General features: G+C 40.8%; 1 protein-coding gene across 3 annotated transcripts in view; it reads right to left on the bottom strand.

The window, feature by feature from the left end:
* LOC134210548 (nuclear factor NF-kappa-B p110 subunit) overlaps nt 1–17,737 on the bottom strand; it is a 94,610-nt gene that overhangs the window by 12,256 nt on the left and 64,617 nt on the right. The window lies entirely within an intron of this gene.

Below are 17,737 nucleotides of genomic sequence, written 5' to 3'. Positions count from 1 at the left end.
ATAAAATGTCAATCATGTACCAAAACCCAATTAATTTGGTTGTGATGCGCGCGAGTAGTAAACGTTGCGGACGGGAAAAGAGGGTGTGTGTGTTATTATAATCTAACTCCTACTGTCTGGCAGTGTCACCAGTGTTGGTAAAATCTCAAAATCTTAAATCTCATCGGCGATTCAAACCATGCGTGAGTAAAATCCCATCAGAACCATGGCCCATAGATTTGCTCATGATTCGAATCGCAATTTGCATCATTGCATGATATTTACGTGTTCTTCATTTTTGAATGCATTGAATTATCTGTTTTTCGTCTAAAACAACGCCTCGATTGCGTTCTGACGCTTCTTAGAACGAAATCATTTTTCGGTGAGTGAGCGAAGCGATTCTGGCCGAGAAACTCAAGCGCGATGCTCCCCCTACAGAATCGCAGGCGAGTTAGCTCGTGAATGAAACCTCGATGATTCAGATTTGAGTATGATTCTACCAACACTGAGTGTCACTATGGATAAAATATTCGTGCAACCATTTTAATATTATCATTGCAAGACTTTTGAATCAGGGAGCAAGAAGGTGATAGCTCTATTGAAACTCATATAGCCCGTCTCAAGAACGTATGCGTTCCGAAGCTTTTGTCGTGTACAATAAGTACCGCATGATTGCACCCACGTATTATAAAAATATCTTAAGTGGATTCACACTTCCTGAATCAAAGTTAAATCCTTCTGATTCAAGCGCGCATTTAATTGGACAAAATATTATTAGGCCGATAAAAATATTTTCATAAAATATGTCGCCCCCCCCTTTGGATTGCTTTTCTCAAAAATACAATTTGAGGAGCAACAAAAAAAAAATCCGGTAAATTTTGAGAACTTTCAAAACATTCTTTAACAAATCCAAGGATTTTTTTTCCATTTTAATATTCATTTTTTACTAGCAGACCCGACGAACTTTGTTTTGCCTAAAATTGATTCATTCTCTGATTAGTTCTCGAGTTATGCTGAAATTTTTGGTTCATTTGTATGGGAGCCCCCCTTTCCAGAAGGGGGAGGCGTTGCAAACCACCACAGAAACATATCTTCCCTTCCAAAACCTCCACACGCCAGATTTGGTTCCATTTGCTTGATCTCGAGTTATGATGAAATTGATGTTTCATTTGTATAGGAGCCAGGTTTCAAAGAGGAGAGGGGTCTCGAACCATCTTAAGAACCTTCCCCGGCCCCAAAAACATACGCCGCTCGATTCAGTAGAAGAAGAAGAAGATTACCCCCTCCCTCTTGACTTTGCGGAGACCAGTAGACCTTGACCTTGCGTAGAGCATAATTTTTAATAAATATGTGTAACGGTCTTATTAGTTTCCAGTTTGCAAAAAAAAAATTCAACATTTTTCCAAAGTCGTTTTTTAATATAAACATGTTTGTGAAATTACATTGCGATGATTGCATTACTAGCAAGAGCATTGGCATTGATAGCAATTGATCGTCTCATGCCTGCACAAACATGCCCCTATCTGCATCACTTTTTGCACCATGCACTACTTTACGCATTTTTGTTACCTTTGTTTCGACCGCGGTCACTGGTCCGTCTCCATTGTTCTACTTTTTGTGCGAAACACCACACAAAAAGCAGAGTCAAAACGCAACCGCACTGAACGGCGACAGCCAAAACGAAACTCTTGCGGACAAGAAAAGAGGGTGCTGCCAAAATGATCCGATACCCTATTTTAACGTTCATAACCCAAAGTTTCAATATAATTGACAAATTGGTAGAGAATTTCCGAGCCGATTGATATATAAATCTCAAAAATCCATCGGAAGATAAAGGCGCTATTCAAGTTCAAAATCTTACATGATTTCGTGACGGTCTCGAATTTGGAAATTTTCATTTGTCACCCTGTATCCGAGTCTTCCCCTTAGACGTAGTTTACGTCAAAATCCCACTTCTCACTTCTCACTACACACTTCGCAATTCACTCTACTCACATTTTTATTTCGGTTTCAACTATTGGAAAAACAGCTTTCGGCAAAATGTCGTTCAGGCAAAATGTATTTGGTCAAACGACATAACACCATAGTCCCTCGTAGAACGTTTCTTTTGGGTTTTCCCATAGTCTATGCGAAGAGCATATTCCCACCGTTGCCACGAGTACGAAAAGCGGCTCACCCAGGCACAAATATCACGATGTTGTACTCACTTGGTACCTAATACTCGATGGGCTACAGCTCCTCTATGAGCCTACGCTGAAAGGCGTATCCTCCATCCAATGGACTCGATCCTGGATCACCACATTCTGAACGATTATCGCACTCAGGTTCTCGTCAACTGCAAAAAGCCAACGTGTACGTAGCCTTCCACTTAGTCTGCTACCTCTTCTAGGATCTCCTGTTTAGCGCCGAGTATTGTCCACACCATCTTACACCCAAATTATCCGAAACCTCTTCGATCAGCCTTCTTTAACGTCCATGTTTCATGGCCGTTTAAAGCCACCGGATCAGGGTATACAGCGCAAATTTCGTTTTCGTTCGCAAACTACGGGACTTAAGTTGGTTATGAAGTCCGTAATAAGCCTTTCCGCAGCTGCAATACGCATTTTCACCTCGCGAGTAACATCATTATCGCACGTCAATAAAACTCCAAGGTACACAAATTCTTCTACAACTTCAAACTTGTCACCATCCAGTACCGCTTCACTACATACTCCACCACTAATGAACCCACGTTGATTGCCAGCGCCCATTTACTTCTTCGTCTTGCTGATATTTTTTTTATTGTCTTTATTAATGAGGTTTTCGGCCCTAGACCGGTTCACCTCATGTCTTACTGATATTGATCGTCAGTCCAATCCTAACGCAAAGGCACAAAACCATTTTCCACGACACGGCGATCAGTGCCGATAATATCGATATCGAGATATATGAGTGCCCACTGGTGCCCACCCTGCTTCAATCCATCTAAGGTTTCAAATGATATCAAAATTTCATCCGCATGCATTACACTTGATTTCGATCCGTCCAATGTAACTCGAATCAGCCGTATCTGTTTCGCCGGAGAACCATGATCTAGCATAATTTGGAATAATTCAATTCGTTTCACTGTATCGTACGCTGCTTTAAAATCAATAACTAGATGATGAATCTGTGAGTTGTAGCCCCGAAATTTATCAAGCATTTGTCACAGGGTAAACATTTGATCCGTCGTTGATTGACCGTCACGAAATTATCCTGGTATTTGCCGATGAAGAACTCTTCAAGCGGTCTCAATCTGTTGAACAGAATACTGGACTTAATTTTGTAAGTCGAATTAAGATGGTTTATTCCTTGCTAATTGGCGCACTGCTATCAGTGCCCTTTCTTAAAGAGTGGGAAAATGAACCGGCTAGCAGGCAATTTCATAAAGCTGCTCGATGTGGCCAAAAAAACAACTGAAAGCGAATAAATGTGAAAAATAAAAATTAAATTGGAAAGTAGACGGCCCCCGAAGTCGAGCGTAGTGAAGAATAGAACATGCACTTGCTTCGGAAGCTCAGCGATAACTGAGCATTCGTCGGAAGATAGCAATTCAATTAATCATAGTACGACAACATCGAGCGAGGTAAATTATAATCACCTATTATGGAATTGCCACCTTTTGCATTATGCATAATTTGTTGCACACAATCGTATAAACATCAAATTTATCGGATGCACGGTTATTAGATTGAAGAAAGAGACCCGTTTTTACCTATAGTTGATCTGGAGCTCGTGGGATAATTTGTTTCACAACATTCAGCGTTTCACTTCTCCTTTCGACCGGTAGCATTAAAGATTGTACTTACAAAATAACTCTACGAAACTCTGCGAAAAAATAAACACATTTTAGCTATGTTTTTGCAAAGTTGTTTTATTCAACATTCTAAATGCTTGTACTTTAGAGTTAACTACCCATTATATCCTTCGCAACACTTGCGCCATATTTTATTATTGAAAAATAAATTACAATATAAAAACAAAATGTTTACCTAAAGAAAACTATAAAATTGACGTTTGTTTGTTTGGAACAGTCGGATGAGTGCCAATGTTTTTGAACAAATCGAGGCCTAGATAACGTCCGATTTAAATGTGGTGGGCGGCTGAACAACTAACGCTTCAAACGCCCAGGATTTCGGTCGGCCATCGGCCACGCTCTTTCCATCACGCATCCGTCGAGCCCCGCCATACAAAATCATCGGCCCCGGCTCCAGTAAGTTGTGGTCACGCTCGTTCACGGGCACCCCAAACGCCCAGGATTTCGGTCCGCCATCGGCCCCGCTCTTTCCATCACGCACAGTCGGTTCACCCGCTTCACCAAGATTCACCATCAGCCGCCGACCCAAGCCTCGACATCAACATCTATCGTTCGGATTTCGCCAGACCCTCCGCCTAACCGTCAACCGCCAGCCAAAGCACCGATTCGTTCGGTCCGTCCTGAGCCTCGTGGTGTCCAGCGCGCTCCTGCCAGCCCTACCACGCTCCTGTCGAGTCTATCGCTAACGTAATCGACGACGACGCCATCGCTTGATGCTGCTACTATTTGACATCGCTTACACGACTTTTATTAGTAGGACTCCCACATCCAAAACTCTCCCCCACGAATAACGCCCTGGGACCCGGGAGATAAAAGAAGGCCTTTGGTGCCCAGCCCGGAAGCAACCGTTGGCTCAAGACCAGCTGCCTGGGGCTTAGGCGGGTTCACTTCCGGAACCGAGCATTTTCTCCCGGGGTCAAATCGTTTCAGGATTCACTAGGCCGCCATTATCGAGCGCAAAATACTGGATACAGTTTTATCCACTCTGTCTTCAAATGTTTGTTGTTTTTGGAGACCTTCTTTGTTTTCCGGAGCTTGCTTTTAAAATCGTCCAGATTTTTTCTATTGATCAAAGTTCTGGCTAGTTTAACTGACAACATCGTTGGCTTCGTACCACTCCATCACCGGTTGCGCGTAATGACACAATGCCAGTGCCAGAATCGAACAGAGTGTCATTATCGTGAGAAGGGCAGCTGGTGCATCTGGAGGCCTTCTTCTTTATATATGCAGATCGGCTGCCACACCGAGTACTTTTTGGCAAATGCGTGGACCTTCTTCCTCCCGAAAATCCAAGCAAGACATCCAATTAAATGCCTTTCGGCAGCACCAATCAAGCACGGTACAACTACCTGATGCGGGTTTTGGTCTCCATATTCTGTTTATCGGATCGGTTAGGCGCCTCACTATAGGATTTCGGGCGGTCATTAATCGAAAATGTCATGTCTTCCGAATTATTTTAAAATATTTTCTCTCCATTGTCAATACTCTAATTAAGAGAAATTCTGAATTTGAAGTCTCTAGGTGCACTAGTTCCAAAGATATAAGGTGGCAAAGTCAGAAATGGGTAAAAAAGTTAGCAAATTTTCTGAAAAAATATTTTATTTTCAACTATTTATTGAAATATTTTTTAAATGTTTTTTCTTCAATGTTAATACATCATTACAAAGGTTATTGTATAAGCTTTTAAATGGTGTGCAAAACTAATGGTTACACTGTGAAAAAATTGAAAAAATGCGGAAGCAATATTTTTTCCAAAAACGACGCTATTTTCAACTTTGATAGTGAAGAACTTTTTTTCCTCAGGAATCCCCAGGTTCTTTTATGATACACATCAAGGACAAAGCTTCGACTAAAATGTCCTGAAAGAATTTCTTGCCAGTATTTGCAATTAACAGAGTTAAGTCACTCTGATTTTTTTCATTTGTTTTTTACCGTGTTTTGCCTCTCTCGTACTCCAAGGTTAATGCTCATTCCAAAACGAATGTTTGATAGAAGGCCCGGAGACCCCTAGTGGTATATATCAACTAACTCAGCGCGAAGAATTGAGGTGATGTCTGTATGTGTGCATGCGCGTCTGTATGTATGTGCGCAAAAGAACGCAATCGCCATTTAGACACTTATTTGTGTCCGATTTTCTCGCAACAAGTTTCATTCGACGGGAAATCTAGTCCCATCGTTTCCTATTGAAAATGGGTCAGACTGAACTATGCGCTCAAAGGGTATGGTCAAAATACATTTATTGGTAATAACTTCGACTTTATTTATAACCATTTGAGCTCATTTAATTAACTTTTCAAAGGAGTAAATGAATAAAACCCCCAATGCAATGCAGCACAACGGTAACGGAAGGATTTAACAGTTCGCTCATATATTTCCTGTCAAATTTTACCGTTTCCGTCGCCATTCCGCTGAAATGCGTTTGGGGCTTGAGTGGTTTGAGTCATTCTCTAAACCTAATTTTCTGAGCTATTCATTAGCTACTGATGGAGAACTAAATATGAGATTTCATAATATGTAAATATTTATAAATCTCCTGGAATCAATAATTCCCGACATGTTTATTGCAAAAGTAAAGACGAACAATATCTTAGTTAGAACGGAGCGTATGAAATTCCTGCTAGTGTTCATGAATGTCTGGCTAATGGTAGGGAAATATTTATTCACTCATCTACACTTTGAGGTTCACTGGCTGAACAACCAGCGGAAAGTCAATATAAACAGTTGAAGAAATTTAGAACTCATAATGCAAGAAAATGATCAAGAGAGGCAAATGTTGACATTTTCCTTCGTGCCTTACATGAATCAGATCCATTTTAAGCTCGATTTGGATAACGAGGAGACGTTGGAAAAAAATTTTTCACTTAGTTATTCTTATGCCATGCGTAATTTTGTAATATTTGAAGATTTTCAAAAGTTCTTTATCTTCTAATACTTTAGATGAATTTATCTCATCTTCCATCGTTGATGGAATTGAAGAAAATATCATTGAAGACTTAAACCTTGACACAGAAAAAGAATGATGCTGTATATAACTTGTAGAAATCATGAAAACAAATCAAAAGTAATTCAAATAGTGTTGTTATTTAAATTAAAAGAATTTTGCTTTTCGGAAGAATGGAGCATTCTTACATTCCACAATGAATGTCCACATTTTTTGAGAATATATTAATCTCATTTATTGAATAACTTGTACACGTAAAAATGTCATGGGATTGCGATTTCTAATTTGCTAATACCCTTTTTCAAAAGTTATTTTCAATTCTGATTATTTGATTAACATTTAATGCTTTATGATCCTTCAGATCCTAGTACTTTGTCAAACAAATTGTTCTAAATACAAATTGTGAGGCATGAGAGTGAGAACAAAAAAATATCACGGAATGTCATGAAATTAATGTCATTTAACATGATCGCCGCCATAATGTCCATAAATTGCTGAACTTAGATTTTGTACATCCCCCTTCCTTCTCCTTAAGAAAACGCACGAAATTTCAACTTCCCAAATAGGTTTGCTTTGTCACGTTAATCGAACCTATGAAAAAAATAATTACGTAATTCATAGACGATCCCCAAAGGGGGGGGGGTTGGAAATTGTATATTCATGCTATTTCGACCATACACAGCTAAAACTAAGTGGAAAATCACTTTAAAAGTCCAATTTTATTTTTGACCGCTCGCTTGTATGGGGATCCCCCATAGTGCGCCTTCCTTACCTTGAAGACATGAATTCAAGCCCGATTAATTGTCTGCTGGACGAACCAGACAGAAGAATTGACTTTACTTTATCCTCGTCCCAAATCGATTATAGTTGCGGGTTGCGCATAAAGTAATCCCTCACCTTCCTTGCGTTTTCGGTGTATTCACTTTTTCTGCTACTATCAGCTTGTCGCTGTGTCGTATGGGTCTCCTTGAAAGATTTTACAACACAGGACACGGTCGAATTGTCGATTCCGAACTGTTTCGCGATCCACATGTGAGACCGCACAGGTCTAGACTTAGCACGATTTCCCTTTTGAATTGCGTCTCAATCTGAGATGAGATAAGACAACTCGAAGCTGAATGCCCTCACACAATTTAATTTTTTTTCACCACGATTCTTGTGACGAGCAACGCAGTGTGGCCATCCCTTTTTGAATGAATAAAAGGGAACAATACGAATAAACCTCAACTATTAATTATCAAATACTTACTCTTTAAACGGTATGTAGTCCATGATTGCAATTGTTCATATAATTTTATCAGGTATTTTTTATCTATAATTTACGTTCACAAAATTGAAATAATTAGTTTTACCACATCTGTTACCATATCTGTGGTTTTACCGAGTTTATTTGTTTATGACAATACCGAAGTTGAAAAATATCCGACTACCTACTAGTAACACGGCGAAAGCAAAAACAAAATACCCGCCTGGAAAAGAACGCGACGCTGTGCTTGCCGGTGTTTGTCAAATCGGCGATTTAAAACTGGTCTTTTCTGACAGCAAAGTGGCTGCAGAAAAGGACTACTTGATGTCTTATCTCATCTCATGTCTCAATAACTACTTGACAGATTGCGACGAAATTCTGCACATGTAAATATTACACTCTCAACTAGTTATACTCAAAGTTTTGTCATGCAATAAAAAGTAACACACAAAAGAATCACTTGTCATAAGACGAGTTAATACAATCCCATTGAATTCCACCACTTAATTGTATCTTGACAGATACGTATTTCGACCTCAAAAGTAAGGCCGTCTTCAGTGTCTCGTACTTGACTCGACTCGACTCGACGACAAGTCGAGTCAAGTACGAGACACTGAAGACGGCCTTACTTTTGAGGTCGAAATACGTATCTGTCAAGATACAATTAAGTGGTGGAATTCAATGGGATTGTATTAACTCGTCTTATGACAAGTGAAGACATTCCACTAAAAAGCTCAAAATAATTTTCTTATCAACACACAAAAGAATGTTTTGCATTTTTTTTTTCGAGTGCATATAATCTTCTGCTGGGTAAAGCGTACCATTGGTACTTCGCGTACCTGAAGGAATAAAATAGACCCCATCTCGCGGTCCTTAGCCTCTTACCCAGCAACTCCTATCCCTACCTCCCCCCGGTGCTGGCCGGGATACGAGCAACCTTAGGGAAGATCGGGTAACCAACCCTGGTGGGAACTATGGTTGTATGCTGACAGGGAAGGGGGGGTTTGCTCCTCTCCGGAGGTGCAAATCTTATTGAGCGTCTGTTCTCCATGTCAGGATCGGCTCACAACAGCGTCCGTTCTCCATGTTAGGGGCGGCTGATCATCGTCCGAGTGCCAGCGAGGGACTCTAAGTGAAACTGTGCACCATGGTCCACCGGAAATAAGGAGGAATGGTCCTCCGGAAATTTAGAGGGTTTGGTGTCAGGCCCTGCAAGCCAGCCTTTAAAAAACGAATAATCAACAAGAAAGTACGGACCGGAACCATCGGCAAAAACCACTGCGAAGAAAAAGGGACTGACGATTGGAAACTCGGTTCGTGGAACTGCAGATCTCTCAACCCCATCGGGAGCACACGCATACTCGCCGATGTCCTCAAGGACTGTGGATTCGGCATCGTAGCGCTGCAGGAGGTTTGTTGGAAGGGATCAATGGTGCGAAGGTTTAGAGGTAATCATACCATCTACCAGAGCTGCGGCAACACACACGAGCTGGGAACAGCTTTCATAGTGATGGGCGACATGCAAAGGCGCGTGATCGGGTGGTGGCTGATCAACGAGAGAATGTGCAGGTTGAGGATCAAAGGCCGGTTCTTCAACTTCAGCATAATCAACGTCCATAGCCCACACTCCGGAAGCACTGATGATGATAAGGACGCATTCTACGCGCAGCTGGAACATGAGTACGATAGCTGCCCAAGCCACGACGTCAAAATCATCATAGGAAATTTAAACGCTCAGGTTGGCCAAGAGGAGGAGTTTAGACCGACTATTGGGAAGTTCAGCGCACACCGGCTGACGAACGAAAACGGCCTACGACTAATTGATTTCGCTGCCTCCAAGAATATGGCCATTCGCAGCAACTACTTCCAACACAGCCTTCCGTATCGGTACACCTGGAGATCACCACTGCAGACAGAACCACAAATCGACCACGTTCTGATTGATGGACGGCACTTCTCCGACATTATCGACGTCAGGACATATCGTGGCGCTAACATCGACTCTGACCACTATCTGATGATGGTTAAACTGCGCCCAAAACTATCCGTCATCAACAATGTTCGGTACCGACGACCGCCGCGGTACGACCTAGAGCGACTGAAGCAACCTGATGTCGCCACTGCATACGCGCAGCATCTCGAGGCAGCGTTGCCGGAAGAGGGTGGGCTCGATGGGGCCCCTCTTGAGGACTGCTGGAGTACAGTTAAAGCAGCCATTAACGACGCAGCGGAGAACAACGTCGGGTATATGGATCGAAGTCGACGGAACGATTGGTTCGACGAAGAGTGCAGACAGATTCTGGAGGAGAAGGACGCAGCGCGGGCGGTCGCGCTGTAGCAAGGTACCCGGCAGAACGTGGAACGTTATAGACGGAAGCGGAGACAGCAGACCCGCCTTTTTCAGGAGAAGAAACGCCGCCTGGAAGAAGCGGAGTGCGAGGAGATGGAACAGCTGTGCCGTTCTCAAGATACACGCAAGTTCTATCAGAAGCTCAACGCATCCCGCAAAGGCTTCGTGCCGCGAGCCGAAATGTGCCGGGATAAGGATGGGAGCATCTTGACGGACGGACGTGTGGTGATCGAAAGGTGGAAGCAGCACTACGAGGAACATCTGAATGGCGCTGAGAGTACAGGCAGTGAAAGTCAAGGCAGCGGAGGAGATGACTACGTCAGTTCAGCGGACGATGGAAGCCAACCATGGAAGCCAACCTTGAGGGAAGTTAAGGATGCCATTCAACAACTAAAGACCAATAAATCAGCTGGTAAGGATGGTATCGGAGCTGAGCTCATCAAGATGGGCCCGGAAAAGCTGGCCACTTACCTGCACAAACTGATAGTCAGAATCTGGGAAACCGAACAGCTACCGGAGGAGTGGAAGGAAGGGGTTATATGCCCCATCTACAAGAAAGGCGACAAACTGGAGTGCGAGAACTTTCGAGCAATCACCATCCTCAATGCCGCCTACAAAGTGATATCCCAGATCATCTTCCGTCGTCTGTCACCATTAGTGAACGAGTTCGTGGGAAGTTATCAAGCCGGCTTCGTTGACGGCCGCTCGACAACGGACCAGATCTTTACTGTACGGCAAATCCTTCAAAAATGCCGTAAATACCAGGTCCCAACGCACCATCTGTTCGTTGATTTCAAGGCGGCATACGACAGTATAGACCGTGTAGAGCTATGGAAAATTATGGACGAGAACAGCTTCCCTGGGAAACTTACCAGACTGATCAAAGCAACGGTGGATGGTGTGCAAAACTGTGTGAAGATTTCGGGCGAACATTCCAGTTCGTTCGAATCGCGCCGGGGACTAAGACAAGGTGATGGACTTTCGTGCCTGTTGTTCAACATTGTGCTAGAAGGTGTCATGCGGAGAGCCGGGTGTAACAGCCGGGGTACGATTTTCAACAGATCCAGTCAATTTATTTGCTTCGCGGATGACATGGACATTGTCGGCCGAACATTTGCAAAGGTGGCAGAACTGTACACCCGCCTGAAACGTGAAGCAACAAAAGTTGGACTGGTGGTGAATGCGTCAAAGACAAAGTACATGCTTGTGGGCGGAACCGAGCGCGACAGGGCCCGCCTGGGAAGCAGTGTTACGATAGACGGGGATACTTCCGAGGTGGTCGAGGAATTCGTCTACCTCGGATCCTTGCTAACGGCTGACAACAACGTTAGTCGTGAAATACGAAGGCGCATCATCTGTGGAAGTCGGGCCTACTACGGGCTCCAGAAGAAACTGCGATCGAAAAAGATTCGCCACCGCACCAAATGTGTCATGTACAAGACGCTAATTAGACCGGTTGTCCTCTACGGACATGAAACATGGACAATGCTCGAGGAGGACTTGCAAGCACTCGGAGTATTCGAGAGACGGGTGCTTAGGACCATCTTTGGCGGTGTGCAAGAAGACGGTGTGTGGCGGCGAAGAATGAATCATGAGCTCGCCCAACTCTACGGCGAACCCAGTATCCAGAAGGTAGCTAAAGCCGGAAGGGTACGATGGGCAGGACATGTTGCAAGAATGCCGGACAGCAACCCTGCAAAGATGGTGTTCGCTTCCGATCCGGCAGGTACGAGACGGCGTGGAGCGCAGCGAGCGAGATGGGCAGACCAGGTGCAGAACGACTTGGCGAGCGTGGGGCGTATCCGAGGATGGAGAGATGCGGCCTCGAACCGTGCATTGTGGCATCAAATTGTTGATTCAGTGTTATCTGTTTAGATGTTAACTAAATAAATGAAATGAAAATAATCTTCTGAATGCATGATTTGTTGCACATAATCGGAATGGGCGTCAAATTTAGCAGGATCACGGTTGGGTTGAACTACTGATACTGTCCGGTTGGACTGACGTACTGCGGATAGATCGTTTAACAACATTAGGGTCCCCCATTAAGGTACGGGTATAGATAGTGGAATATATAGATGAGCGAAGATAAATCCCCTGTCTCCAAACGAACTGTCAAACGTGTCTCCAAACGAGCATGACGTCACGATTTCAATGGAAATGTTAAGGGCTGTGACGTCATATGCGCGTGTGCACGGTCAAAAAAACCGACTCAGCCATGCTTTCGCTCATCTATAGATTCTACCTGGGAGCTGCGGATAGAGTTGAAACGAGTGTCAAAGAATCTCCAAAGTAAGCTGTCAAAAAGTATTCATCGCATCGAGAGAGGTTTTGTGCATTTTGAGCGTAGACGAGAGAGTGCACGTATAAATCAACTCATACTAAATATAGCTCATTTTCAGAAAATTTCAATTTACTGGCGTCATTTTAAATATATCAACAGATTCAACATAACTGGAGGGTATGAATTAATTTAACATTCGACACGTTAATATATACGATGCGGTAAATTGACGAAATCTTTGTAATTAATTTTATAAATATCAACATAATGATAATTCAATGTGAGAAAATCGTAACGTGTACAGTGAACACTGGGAGGAAATTTGCGAGTTTCAAGCAAAATATCTTGAAAATTTGATCCCATCGAGTCCGCAGCGCCCAGGATTCTACTATCTATAGGTACGGGCAAATTTATCTTTGGTTACGCATGTTGATCGAAAGGCCATACTTCCGGGGTTTTTCGGAAAAACAAGAACAACTAACACAAGAGCGGAACATATGCTTGGGTAGTGTTGCCATAAAAATTCTATTTTGAAATTATTCTCCCTTTTCTAATGGTTCAGTGTAGTAGAAAATTTTGGTATATATAACGAGTTCTGAATAAAAAACCCAACTTAATTCACCGAGTGGTGATACTGCCTTTCTCACATTTAGCCAAGACATCAACCTTATATGGCGCTTATATAGTTCGATTCCATTTTCTTAATAACGTTTAAATGCAATGGTTTATCGTTATCAAATTCAATAATCAACAAGGCTTTGTCCCCTTTCGAATGCAACTTGTTGCGAGAAAATCGGTTAAGAATTACTATATGAATGTTTTTCGGTTTTCGTGTGCACACACACACATACACACGGACAGACAGATATTTGTTCAGCTCGACGAGCTGAGTCGATTGGTAAATGCCATCATGGATCTCCGAGACTTCTATAAAAAGTTCGATTATGGAGTGAAATGATAGCCTTTCGGTACAACTTTGTTGTACGAGAAAGGCAAAAATGTATCTGTGAGACTTTTCGTCTATCACGTTTGCGGAAAATAATTGGACAAACGAATTTTATTGACTGCATGATGCATTATCAGACGTGTTCCATAAGATTATTTCAATTCAAATCGTTAGTTTAGCAACGCGTTCTTCGACTGTAAACAAGGCAACGATGAAAATTAAAATCAAACTTTCTAGAGCTTTAAAGAACAGATAATTTTAACACTTTTCGGTAATTTTTTCTCTAATATTTTTACTTAAGCAATAGATATTGCTTTAATTTAGTACTCAGTGAAACAATAATGTAAACAAGTGTAGTGAAAGTTGGTGAATTATATTGATTTTGATGGTGATGCTACGTGCATTTGCTTGGAGAAGATGCTGTTGGATTTCCTTCGTCATACGAATAAGGTAGGAAAAAATGCAAATAATATGAACCGCAAATGTTTCAAATGTTCTCCAAGAAAGTAACACCGGAATATGTTTTGGGTGAGTTTAGACCAAGGTGTACACTTTTTTTTATCTCGCCAGGTGATAACTTCGTTGATTTAAATTATCATTCGCGAGTATTTATTGAATTAGAATGTGATATGACGGCCCTCCTTAGCCGTGCGGTAAGACACTCTGTCCCAGTGTTGGGATGTAATGCCAATAAGAAGAAGAAAAATGACGGTAATTAGCACCATGGACGAATTTGTGCATGACCCTACTCAAATCATTACCCAAGCAGCACTGCTTGTTTCACTACTGAACATTTCAAGACAAAATTTTCAAAACGACTTATCTGCTTTTGTAAACAAAGATTCAAACGACGATTTGACGAATCTGATAGCTCTCCCACGCAAACCAACACCATCAATAGGTAGGTGAAGGTTTCCGCTACCTGTTGATGGTGTTGGTTTGCGTGGGAGAGCTATCAGATTCGTCGAATCGTCGTTTGAATCTTTGTTTACAAAAGCAGATAAGTCGTTTTGAAAATTTTGTCTTGATTTCACTGTGTTGCAACTGTTCGGAAAGAAGCAATCTTTGTGTATGTACCATCAAATCTAACTCTCTTGCAATCTAAAAAGCGCAAGAGGTGGAGCTTATGGAAACATCCTTCGATTGCAGTAAAATTGCAATAATGTTAGCGGAAAAAAAAATAAAAATATAAAACTGGATTCGATTTATTGATAGGGATTGGGATTCGAAGGGATTGCGTGTTGACTCACCATAAAGACCATACGAATATGAAGTTTTGTACTCGGGTTTTCTGTTACTTAATTGCACCATCACCGGAATAAATATTGTGAGTTGTCAAAACGTTGAACGATGCTAAATCAAACATGAAGATACACTCAACTTATCCGTAACTTAATTTAAACAAACAATTCAATTTTGAAAGACGCATTGAAGTTACATGGTAAAAAATATGCAACTTAATGATTTTGTTTCGTGGATGTAACATGCAGTGCACTTGTTTCCGAATGTCAAACGCGTACTGCATTGCAATGTTAATGAAACATTGATAACAATTCGAACGTTTTTGACATCTTGATGCAACTTCTTCGTGCCCTGATGTTTTTCCAATGCCTTTAATAAAACTGAATAGAAACAAGTTGCTTTTTGGAGATGCTGCGTGTGCTACTTGGGTGGTCTTCTTAATATATTTTCTGTCTCCCAGGTTCTCATATTGACTTTCATCCTTTTCGTTTTATTCTGATATCTTTTTTATCTGGCCACTTTCTTGTTTCCGACTATACGTTCTCACTAAACTGCGTATACTTGAGTGGTTTCAACACGGAATTTGTGAAATTACACGATTTTTATGCAAATTTACCCTCAAGTTTTTTTTACTTGCTTTTTAAGATTTTTACCGTGAAGTACCCTAATTTCGCGCACTTAAGATCTGACAAAGTTAAAACGTTCATTAAAAAACATGTAGTGGCCATTTGGAAACATTTGCTACTGCATCACGTAGTAGAAGGATTCTAAGTTCTCAAAAAAATGTTACTTGCAAATTTTGCTGCTATTTAAAAAAAATTGGAGTATGAATCCAAGACCGTTGTATGATCCTTATTTCGCGCAAGAAAATAGGATAGTTCCTAATTTCGCGCAAAAGTGTTTCTAACTTCGCTTATGTTTGGAATTGAATATCGTTATTGGTTTGATGAAATATAATCAATTAACCAATAGAAGCATGCATCCATTGTTCAAAATATGCAGATAACGGTATCAGACAGCCGTCAGTGACCCATTCTTTAGTCGAAATGGTATGTGCCTATATTTCGACCCTGGAGCTTTGCTTAGATTTTACTTCATGCATTTTAGTTGACACAAGTTATAATTCCTAAAATATCGTTTGCTTCTGAAATATAAACCATATTTTAAGAAAAAAGGCATTGTATGAGAAATGTTTAGCTGGTGTATAAAAAAAAGTTTAAATTTTCGAGACGTCATGAAAGAAAGTCTTAAATTCCGCTATCTCTTACATAGCACATCTTCAAATATGTGTTTTATTCAAGACATCTTCAATATTATATACATTATCGAAAAAGCTGCTGTAGTTTCATCTTAAGTTTAGCATCATTTTACACATCGCACATTTTAGCATCATTTTACTCATCGGATTTGGTAGCTATTGCAGGCACTGATCTATAAGATTTTTCAAGTCAACATTAGTCGATGTCGGTGGTTATCCGCCTGAAAATTAGATAAAAAGCGTATGGGAATGAACCTTTCGGGTTCTATTCTATGTAAAACTGTCCTGTGTATTATATTGCTTTTGTTTTATTAGAATGTTGCAAATGAAACTACGCAACAACAATAAACGAAATTAAGCACCATAATTACTCTCATATACCTAATTTCGCTCACAAAGCGAAAGTCTAAATAAACACAAAATACATAAAATTTTACACTTTTCAATAGTAATGACGAAGAAACATATCCAACAGAGCATAATGGATACAAATATTTCCAAAAAGTAGCCAGTTTTGTACAGTAAAATCATTTGTTTACTTGGGTCATGTTCTTCGTCGCTGTGCTAAGCACAAGCAAATATGGCGGTCGATGGGAGGATCAAATTGAAATAATTTTATTTGGTGTACTAAACCAAGTTTGTTTTTCAAATTTTTTCGTGAAAAACATTCAACAACAATGACATTTTGTAATCCTTCAGATTTTTCAATTTTGACTGGTACCTAAAAATTGAAAAAAATAAATGATTTTATAATGCGCGAAGTTAGGGCGCGCGCGAAATTAGGGCACATCACGGTACGTGAAAAAACTAAACCACTAAAAGACCAATTTCCATTGAAATCGTTTTTGTGCGGATTTCCGAATCAACGCGAATTGTGATATTTTCTCTGTTTTTACTCGGTTTAAATTTTAGGCATCGCCCGCCTAACAATACAGGCAATACTGCCTAATAAGATGATACTCTCATGCCCAAAGAAATGAAGAAAATTGAAAACACGGAAATTTTGTAAACCAGAACAGGAGTTGAGCCCTCATTGCCTTTCAACCCGCATTTAACAGCTAGGCTAAAGATAAATACGAGAAAGGCAAAAACTTTTAGGCAGAATCTTCCAAATTAGTTTAAAAAAACGGCAAAGCATGGAGCTCTTATTCTATATAATGTGTTTAACATATTGATGTGGAACTGTTGAACCTGGAAGCATTATTGTTTCGCCTTCTAATGCACAGTTTATAAAATAAAACAAAAAATCGCTTGTGATTTGTATTCTCAGTCCCACAAAATATTTGCAAACTACACATGATAGATATAATATTCTTCAAAAGTTGATGTATAAAAGAATTTCGATAAAATAAGCAAAGCAGCGATATTTAACACATTTATTACTAATACTGCGTAGACAAACAAAATTACTATCACAAAACTTATGTAACAATTTATTAATAACATTTCATTGAAAAAGGAAAACTTTGTTAACATTATGTTCAAGCAACACTCATGATTGACTAGAATTGTTGCAACCAATCTACAATCTAACCACGTTATGTTCAAGTTACATCAATCAACAATGCATGATTTGTACTACTGGAGGTAGCTGTTTCGGAATACCGAGGCAAAGTACGCAAATTACATTCCACTTGTTTTTGACTCAAATTCCAA

Source organism: Armigeres subalbatus, chromosome 2, assembly GCF_024139115.2.
Source record: "Armigeres subalbatus isolate Guangzhou_Male chromosome 2, GZ_Asu_2, whole genome shotgun sequence".
Taxonomy (NCBI): domain Eukaryota; kingdom Metazoa; phylum Arthropoda; class Insecta; order Diptera; family Culicidae; genus Armigeres; species Armigeres subalbatus.
The sequence above is the reverse complement of the archived record's forward strand: the minus strand, read 5'-3'. Positions and strand labels throughout refer to the sequence as shown.